General features: G+C 40.6%; 1 protein-coding gene across 1 annotated transcript in view; it reads right to left on the bottom strand.

Annotated features, from left to right (window-relative positions):
* slc1a2b (solute carrier family 1 member 2b) overlaps positions 1-7,900 on the bottom strand; it is a 30,103-nt gene extending 22,203 nt beyond the window's left edge. The window contains exon 1 of the mRNA XM_014005540.1: positions 7,579-7,900. The gene's annotated coding sequence lies outside the window, so the exon portion shown is untranslated. The remainder of the gene's footprint in view (positions 1-7,578) is intronic.
* Between the last annotated feature and the right edge of the window lie 120 nt (positions 7,901-8,020).

Here is an 8,020-nt window from a genome sequence, read left to right on the forward strand (position 1 = left end):
GATAGATAGATAGATAGATAGATAGATAGATAGATAGATAGATAGATAGATAGATAGATAGATAGATAGATAGATAGATAGATAGATGAGTTCCCAATTAAGCAGTACATTATGTGCTGAGCCAAGACCCTCTAACAAACCCCTCTCTGTGTTCAGCAGCCATTGAGGCAAGCCGCTCTTGGAACAAGCCAGCGCTACTAGAATAATGGAGCACTTTACAGGCCTCCAGTTAGTTCACATAATCTAGAGCTGGGAAACTGCTAACATGGGGTTCATAGGGAGGAGGGGAAACTTAATTGTTTCCTCTGTTTTTTTGTTTTCACAAGCTCCCCCCCCCCCMCCCCCGCTCTCTTAGTTCTGAAAGGGGGACTGACAAACAGGCAATGAACGGGATTGTTGTGTGTTCCGCTCGACAAGTGGGTGAGGTAAACAAATCTACAGTGCAGGGTCCATCGACCGGAGCCTGTCAGAGTGGGATAGGCCGAGCAGTGGGGGGCAGCACTCGGGGAGATGGAGGATTGGTCAGGGATGAGAAGGGGTGAGGACTTCTGCTGTTTTTTTTAAAGGGGAGAGGATACAGGGGGTGAGGAGGGTGATGGGTCCTGAGAGAATCAAAGGAGAGAGACACAGAGAGGGAGTCGTAAGTTGGGAGAGGGGTGGACGTGGGTGCTGAGAGTTGCTCCTCCAAGTGTGGGCATTGTACAAAGTGCTGAAGTTCTCATGCATGTCCCGCTTTGGCTTCCTAAAACGTCTGGGAGTGATGGAGCTCTCCGCGATTAAGCGCACAATTGACATCTCTGCTTTGCTCTCCCACAGCTCGGGCTTCTTACGTACTCAGGAGGAACATTAACGCTGGCCAATCCCTCAAGGCTGAACAAAGAAACTCACAAACCTGCCTCTGAGGCCCATTAAGCACTTAATTGAGGATTTGTCGAATAGTCAAAAAAAGAGGGCAAGGAAGAGGAGACTGGAGGGAGTTAATAAAATGGGCAAAATACAAAACAGTTTAATTWAATTTTGTCATTTATCTTTTTTCCTGTGCTTGCAGTTAATTTAGAGCTGCAAAGTGATAGTTTCTGTCATCGTCTTTAGGCATCCTCAAAAAGCCTATTTATGTTCCGTTTATTTTCATGTTTTCTACTTATGTTTTCACTCTTTCTGAATGAATGTCAGGAAAACAGTGTTCTTAATGTAACTTGGTCTTTTTTATTATAGAAAGGTAACTTGTCTGCCATCTGCTGGACACTTTTTGTTGTGCTCATATTTAGAYGTCCTATTTTGCAAATGCTGCCTTCCTGAAATTTGGTATGCTTGTTTGTCTTTGTGTCTATGGTGTATAATGATGTGATTGTGATGCTGTAATTATGTGTGTTTTATGTGCTACAGAACAGGAACCTGCAGTAAAACAGCAATTATGCTGAGTCAGGCTTGATTTTTAGTAATATTTTCCTGTTAAATCAAAAGTAAAAAATAAAAAAAACTTTTTTCAGTTTGTCAAATAATAATTTATTCAAATACACAATTTTTCCTAATGAACGAGTGATATTACGTTATGGATTCTCAGTCATCTGGGGCAYGACAAATCTAATAAAGTTATGGAGAGTCCACACTCTTCAGTTTTGAACTCTGAACGCCGCCCGGATGAGAAACAAAACGACCTTTTGTGTGGTGCTTTAACTTTGTTTTCAACCCAGTGTGTTCAACGCATTAAAAACAGACACGATGCTCACGAATCAGTGGCATGAAATGAAAGGTAGCCTCACCTAATAATCACTGTGAATCTGTCAGAATGAATCATGTGACTGCCGTTCTCCTGTTGGTCTGAAACAAAATTCTCTGTGTGCTTTAATTATGATTCCTTTGTTGCTGCACAATGAGTCATTTATGTACAAAAGTGTGGTCTCTAGTACCAGAGGGAAACAACACAAATATTAAGCCACCCCTCCCATCTGTTATCCTGCCTCCTCTTTGCCTTACCAATCACTTTGGGAGCATTTTCGGGACGCCCCCTTCTGACCTGAATTCCAGTGCAGCAGGTGCCAATAGGATGTGGGTGGTTTGCACCCACAGTACCAGTAAACACTGACTCCATCCCTTCCTAGCCCCTCCAAACCCCTCACTCTGTCTGATTGCATCAGAGTAAGGTAACAATATATAAAACAARTKGGGAYTTAGKTTTYTTTTTTTTTCAAAYCACTGCAGAAACTGTGATAATATTTAGTTTGTCCACAAGTAATGTGAAATTCAAAATGCTTGTGGAAACATTTCCAGTGTAAAGAATTGCYAGGCTATCAGGTACACGTTATTCTTGTTTGACTGTGACCTTTGACGTGTGTCTATCACTCGAACCAAATAAAAACGGTCCAAATGCACAGTCATGCTGGGCTTGTAAATACTGCATAACGGCATTGTTCTTGCAACATGAGAAGCTCACAAAACARTGATGAGCGTTTGTGTATTTTAACCGTTTATGACATGTTGCGTATCTACAGGTTTGTCATTGTTGTAAGATTGGATTAAAATTTAACTTGCCTAAAATATAAATACCTGTCTTAACTGTACTCCTTTCATAAGAGTTGTTGCAAACTGCCGTTTATTTCCCTCACGCTGTCTCCAATGAACCAAACTAAGTGAAATGGAACTAAAAGTACATATCAGCACCACCAAATAAACTGGGGATGGAAATGTGAGCTCATTTGTCTCCCTCTACACAGTCATCGAAGTTCCATGAGCTGTTTCTGTCTCGTAACGAAACTGAAGAAGATCGTCGGCCATGGCCGGCAGAAATCTGTCATTCTGCCGCCCGGCAGCCGAATCACAAGAGAATGCCTATGTTTCTGTTCCTGTGCAGTCATACAGAAGTGAAGGGGAGCCAGGGTCTTTGTTTGGTCAGTCCATGGGAATGGCCTCACTCTGTTCAGCCCTCTGAGAAACCATGCTCTGAATCTATAGGCAGAAACACAAATCCCTGATATTCCCAGCAGTGGGATGATTCAGGACCAAATGACCAGAAGACCAGTTTAAGTCTTATGAAAAAAAAAATCAACTTCAGAGAGAAATGAAACTGGGTGATATTAAAGTAATTAGAAAGGAATTAAGAGAAAGCTGAGAAAATGAAGGAGAATGAGAGAGAGAGACAAGAATGAGGGTGGTGAGGACTGAAAAGAGGAGCTGGATGGTACTTTGGCAGTGTCTGTGTGTTCCCAGGAGGATTACTCCAACACTGGATGCTACAGACTGCCAGGAAGACCACAGCGAAGCATGAATGATCCCACACACATCTCTACAGACATCTCCCCCTGCTGAAGTCTGTCKGTTTCACCTGAGTCTTCACATCTCTTTTCTTCACACTTTTATTTTTCAATTCTTCGTTTTTTTCTTGTTCCCAGCCTGTTTTTACTCACTCCCACCACGTTCCTCCATGTGTGAGCTCTCTGACCAGCAGTGACAGCAGAGCTATGTCTTCACCAGCCACGGACATTTGACATRTGGCTACCTGTGTGACATTTAAGCTCCTCATGCATGGACAGAGGTCTCTAATCAGAGAAAAAGTCTTGAGAGAGAGAACCACCATTTTCTTCCTCATTAGCTTTTTTTTGTTCATTTGCTTGTTTTGCTATATGGCTCCATAAAGACAATAAAATATATTAAATTTTGTGCTTGATTTACTGAATTTTAGATACAGTCTTATATATTATACTGTGAGATCAGTCTTTTTCATTAACCAGTAAGAGAATCAACAAGTATCTATGTTAATATGTGCTTGTTCCAAAAGTAATATCACACACTCTAAAAATGAAATGTTGGATTTACTTAACCATGTTATGTGACCTGGTTCCACTTAACTGAGTTGAGTAAATTCAAAGCAACATATTCATGTTCTTTGGTTATAAAACTAGTATATTGCTTTGAATTTACTCAACTCAGTTAAGTGGAACCAGGTCACATAACATGGTTAAGTAAAACCAACATTTCATTTTTTACAGTGCAGTGTTTTTATTTTAGAATTGTAGAACTATTTTAAAAGTATGACATCATATCCGGGGTGTGACCAAGGTTTATAAAAATGTTGGAATGTCTCATGATGGGTGCCATTTTGTCCTCTTGGACGGGTTGGTCCACAGCACTGTGATCATTTTTATATGTGGGTAAATACACATCAAAGTGTGAGTAATGGACCGGTTGTCTGCACCTAATTCAAGTTCTCACGATTCGTTTCCAGGGTTTTGTATTAAAATATCCCTTTTCTCCAACTCTTACATGTCACTCCCACTCTTCCTCACACTTCTGCTACTGGAAAATCACACATTATGTGGCAATAAACAAACAGATTTTAGGTTATTTTTGTAATGAATGGCCTTTTTTGGAACTAAACACTCAAAATTAACAAGGAGTAGTGCATTGAATTTAAAATATTGGCRAATATTTTCTCAGACTGATCAAAACTCTGTTGCTAACCAACATTAAGGAAGTGATCATTTTGACAGTTTTCTGTTACATTCTTTTTTTTTCTCCATCCTTCCTTTTACCTGCTTTTTCCTTTCAGAGACACATTGCAAGAAATTGTGTACATTAGGTCTCAACGAGACACACAACCTTTTTTTATGTTCTCACTCACTCAACAGTTTAGAGTTTAACCTAACATGCAGGTTTCTGGGTCTGGAGAGGAAACCGAAGCACCTTGAGAAAAGCCGCATGGAGAGAGCATGCGAACGCCACACAGAAAAGGCCCMAAACTGGAGCCAAACCTGCAACCTTTTTTGTTGTGAGACAACCCTGACCATCCTCTTCATCAGACTGTCATAGAAMGACMAAGTGTCTTCAGTCGGAGGCWTCTTCAACTTCGCTGTAATACAGACTGCTCCAGAAGATCTTTCCTGCCCACAGCCATCAGCATCTACAATAAGTTTTTAGTTAAATGAGTTACAACAACACCTAATTTCCCTCTGGGATCAATAAAGTATTTTTGAATTGAATTTGAATTAAATTTGAATTTGAACTCTGTGATGCCTGTCTTTATATCCCCGTGTTATTTAACTGTTGTGTTCTTAAATGTCTTCYGTGCGTGCCCCACATCCTGTCAAACCTAATAGTAACGTTTAGGCTGACTTGTAACAAAACTGGAAAGAGAAACGTGACTTTTGACTTATTTTGTGACGTGAGTAATGTTGCTCCAGGGGGTGTGTCTTGCCCTTGCTTGTGTGCGCATGTTAGTTCTGGATGGCACTCATTGGTGTGTATCATGTGCACAGCATTTTAAATATCCACATGCTCAGAAACCTCTCATAATGATGCGCTACATGTCATTATATCCCACACTTTTAGTTGAGATTATAACAAAAACCAATATAAAAGGCTGTTTTTGTTCACTGTATTCTATTTTTTCTATTAGTATAATACAAGGCCATTCAACTAAACTGCTCCGGGGGCCACAGTTACTGCAGGCAAACAGCTGAGGGGCCCAACAGCCATTATGTAATTAAACCAAGTATTRCAAAGATCTGTTACCTTTGAAATAGTTTATTTTGTTGCATTTAATCATGAACACAACATACAGAACCAAACGTAGTGATAACAAAACATCAGAAACAAAAAGAACACATTAGGCCTCTGATTTGAGGCCTAATGTATTTTTTACCACAAATAATATTTTGACATCTCTGACTTGCCAAATTTTAAATCAATTTTATTTTTACTTTCATACTTTTGTCTTCAACTGTATGTAGTTTTAACTGTCTTGAGTGTTCATCAACATGGTTTATACCAGCTTGTAAACTTGTCTATGTTTAACAAAAAGAAATTATAGTATTTAAAGTAGGAAACCGGGGGTATTGGTTTAAGATATGAACAAACTAATTGGTGGGCCATATTTTGGTCACTCGCGGGCCAGATGTGGCCCGCAGGCTGCCAGTTGAATAGCCCTGGTATAGTAGATATAGGGAGCATATTAACTAAAACAAACAGTAAAAAACACAATATATAATTGGTTTTCATCTTTATAGCATTGTTATTCCATGTAAAAGAATATTTAAAATGTATATTATTATGGTTAACACAAATGATCAGATAATGAACACACATATTTGCATATTAAAAAAAAAAAACAAAAAATAAATCTACCACACATTCTGCTGCTCTTCAGCGTGTCTGAGCTTGTCTGGGATGTCTGTTGGGTTCATTCATGTAGGACAGAAAACGCACTGAGCAGAAAGCAGTTTAGCCTCGGGGAAGAACACAAAACGCATTATCTTCTTGGACACTTTGTTTCACAGACTCCCAGCAATCAGACCCCAGGCCATGCAAAGCTCCCTGCGACTATAGTGACACATTGCACATGGTCCTGGAAGCCCCTTTAAACAGGACCACCAGTGGCAGAAACCGGCTGGAACACCCATCAGGGCGCGTCAAAACTCCCAGAGACGATTTGCAGAAGCATCCACAACGCGCTCACACGACAAGCCAGAAGTCGCGCAGGAGGCAGGCAGCTGAGGGTGCCAGGAGACTGGGTTTCCATGGTGACATTGATGGGGATTGTTGGAGGAAAGAAAAAAAAAGCGCGTTTCTGTGAGCGTGTGTTTTTTGCGCGTGCGTGCGTTTTAATACAGTATGAGAACGCAAGAAAAAGGAGGAGGGCTGCGGGGATTGGCTCAAGAGGTGGGTGGCGTTACTAAGGTAAGAGGAAAGCATTCGGTTTTTTTCCACGTTTTTTTTTAAACTCAACCGAACAGAAAGAGGGAATTCCGAGGATCTCCGATGCGCACGTCAAGTTCCAAACCTTACAGAATAATGAACATGTTCGTGGACTAAAAGGCAGGTTGCACGCCTATTGTTTCTAATCAAATATGTGTAAAATCCTCTAAAAAATAAAAATGAAAACAAAACAAGCAACAATGTCAGAGCAAACCTCCAACTCAAATCTCAACTTTTTTTTTTCACTAATCACACTGTGAAGTGGAAAGAAAAAGAGCCACCCTTCATATAACTGATAAGAGAGATGCGCGCGCTTGGCTGCAGCGGGAGCTTTTAGTTTTAGATCAGAGAAAACCTTCAAACAGAAGCCAGAAACTGGACCAAAGACGAGTGGGTTTGTCTCACAGGTTGTGTCAAAAACAAATCTCATTGGCCATCAGTCATGCTGACCAACTGTCCCCTTCAWTGTGGGGTTACAGAAAAGCAATATAAAATCAAACCATCTATGAAAAAGAATGTGCATCTTTGTTTAGAATAAGAATATAATAAATGCATCTATCTGCTTTCTCATTAAAACAGGTGGAACGCTATTAAAAGCTCTGTGCTTCTGGACTTTTTTGTAGGTGTGTCTGCCATGCATGAGTGTTAACAAAACATTTATTTTTTTCAGAWACTTTAATTATATGTTTTAATTTACATTTTTAGGATATTCAGTTCTAGTCATGCGCACCTATGTGATTTCCTAACAAAAACATTTATTTACAAGTTTAACACTAAACAGAAAATCACGATTTAAGGCAACCAATTCTTCCCTCAGCTCCAGCATTCAACCGTTTGCGCGCTAAAAAAAGAGAAATGACTTAAAATAAAGGCTCACGAGCATCTTACCTTTGTTGGACACCGCGGTGAAAAAAGTTTTTTGGTCTGCAGAGTCTTCTCTCATCCGCTTCAGAGCACCAGGTGAGCCACAGCGAGCCGCAGAGCGCACAGCGGTCCGGGTCAGGAGCGCTTTACGCACCAAACAGGGGCGGGTTGTTAGTTCTTTTTTTTCTCTTTTCTTTTTTTCTTTTTCTTTTTTCTTTTATTTTTTGTATTTTTTTTTTCCTCAGGCTGTAAAATCCGAGGAGGTCCACAGCTCAACGGTCCAACTGAAATGAGCTGTGCCTCACCTCGCTCTTCGGCGCTTTACTCACCCGCACGCACCTCCTTCCGCCCACCCCAGCCTTTGTCTCTCCTGCATGGGAATGTCAGCCCCASTTGGTTAAAGATGCAGCCCATACACTAACACTGTCTCTTCATCCCTCCCTTTCCCACCAGAAAAAAGTAAAAT

The sequence above is a fragment of the Austrofundulus limnaeus genome, unplaced genomic scaffold (assembly GCF_001266775.1).
Source record: "Austrofundulus limnaeus strain Quisiro unplaced genomic scaffold, Austrofundulus_limnaeus-1.0 Scaffold31, whole genome shotgun sequence".
In the NCBI taxonomy this organism is placed as follows: Eukaryota; Metazoa; Chordata; class Actinopteri; order Cyprinodontiformes; family Rivulidae; genus Austrofundulus; species Austrofundulus limnaeus.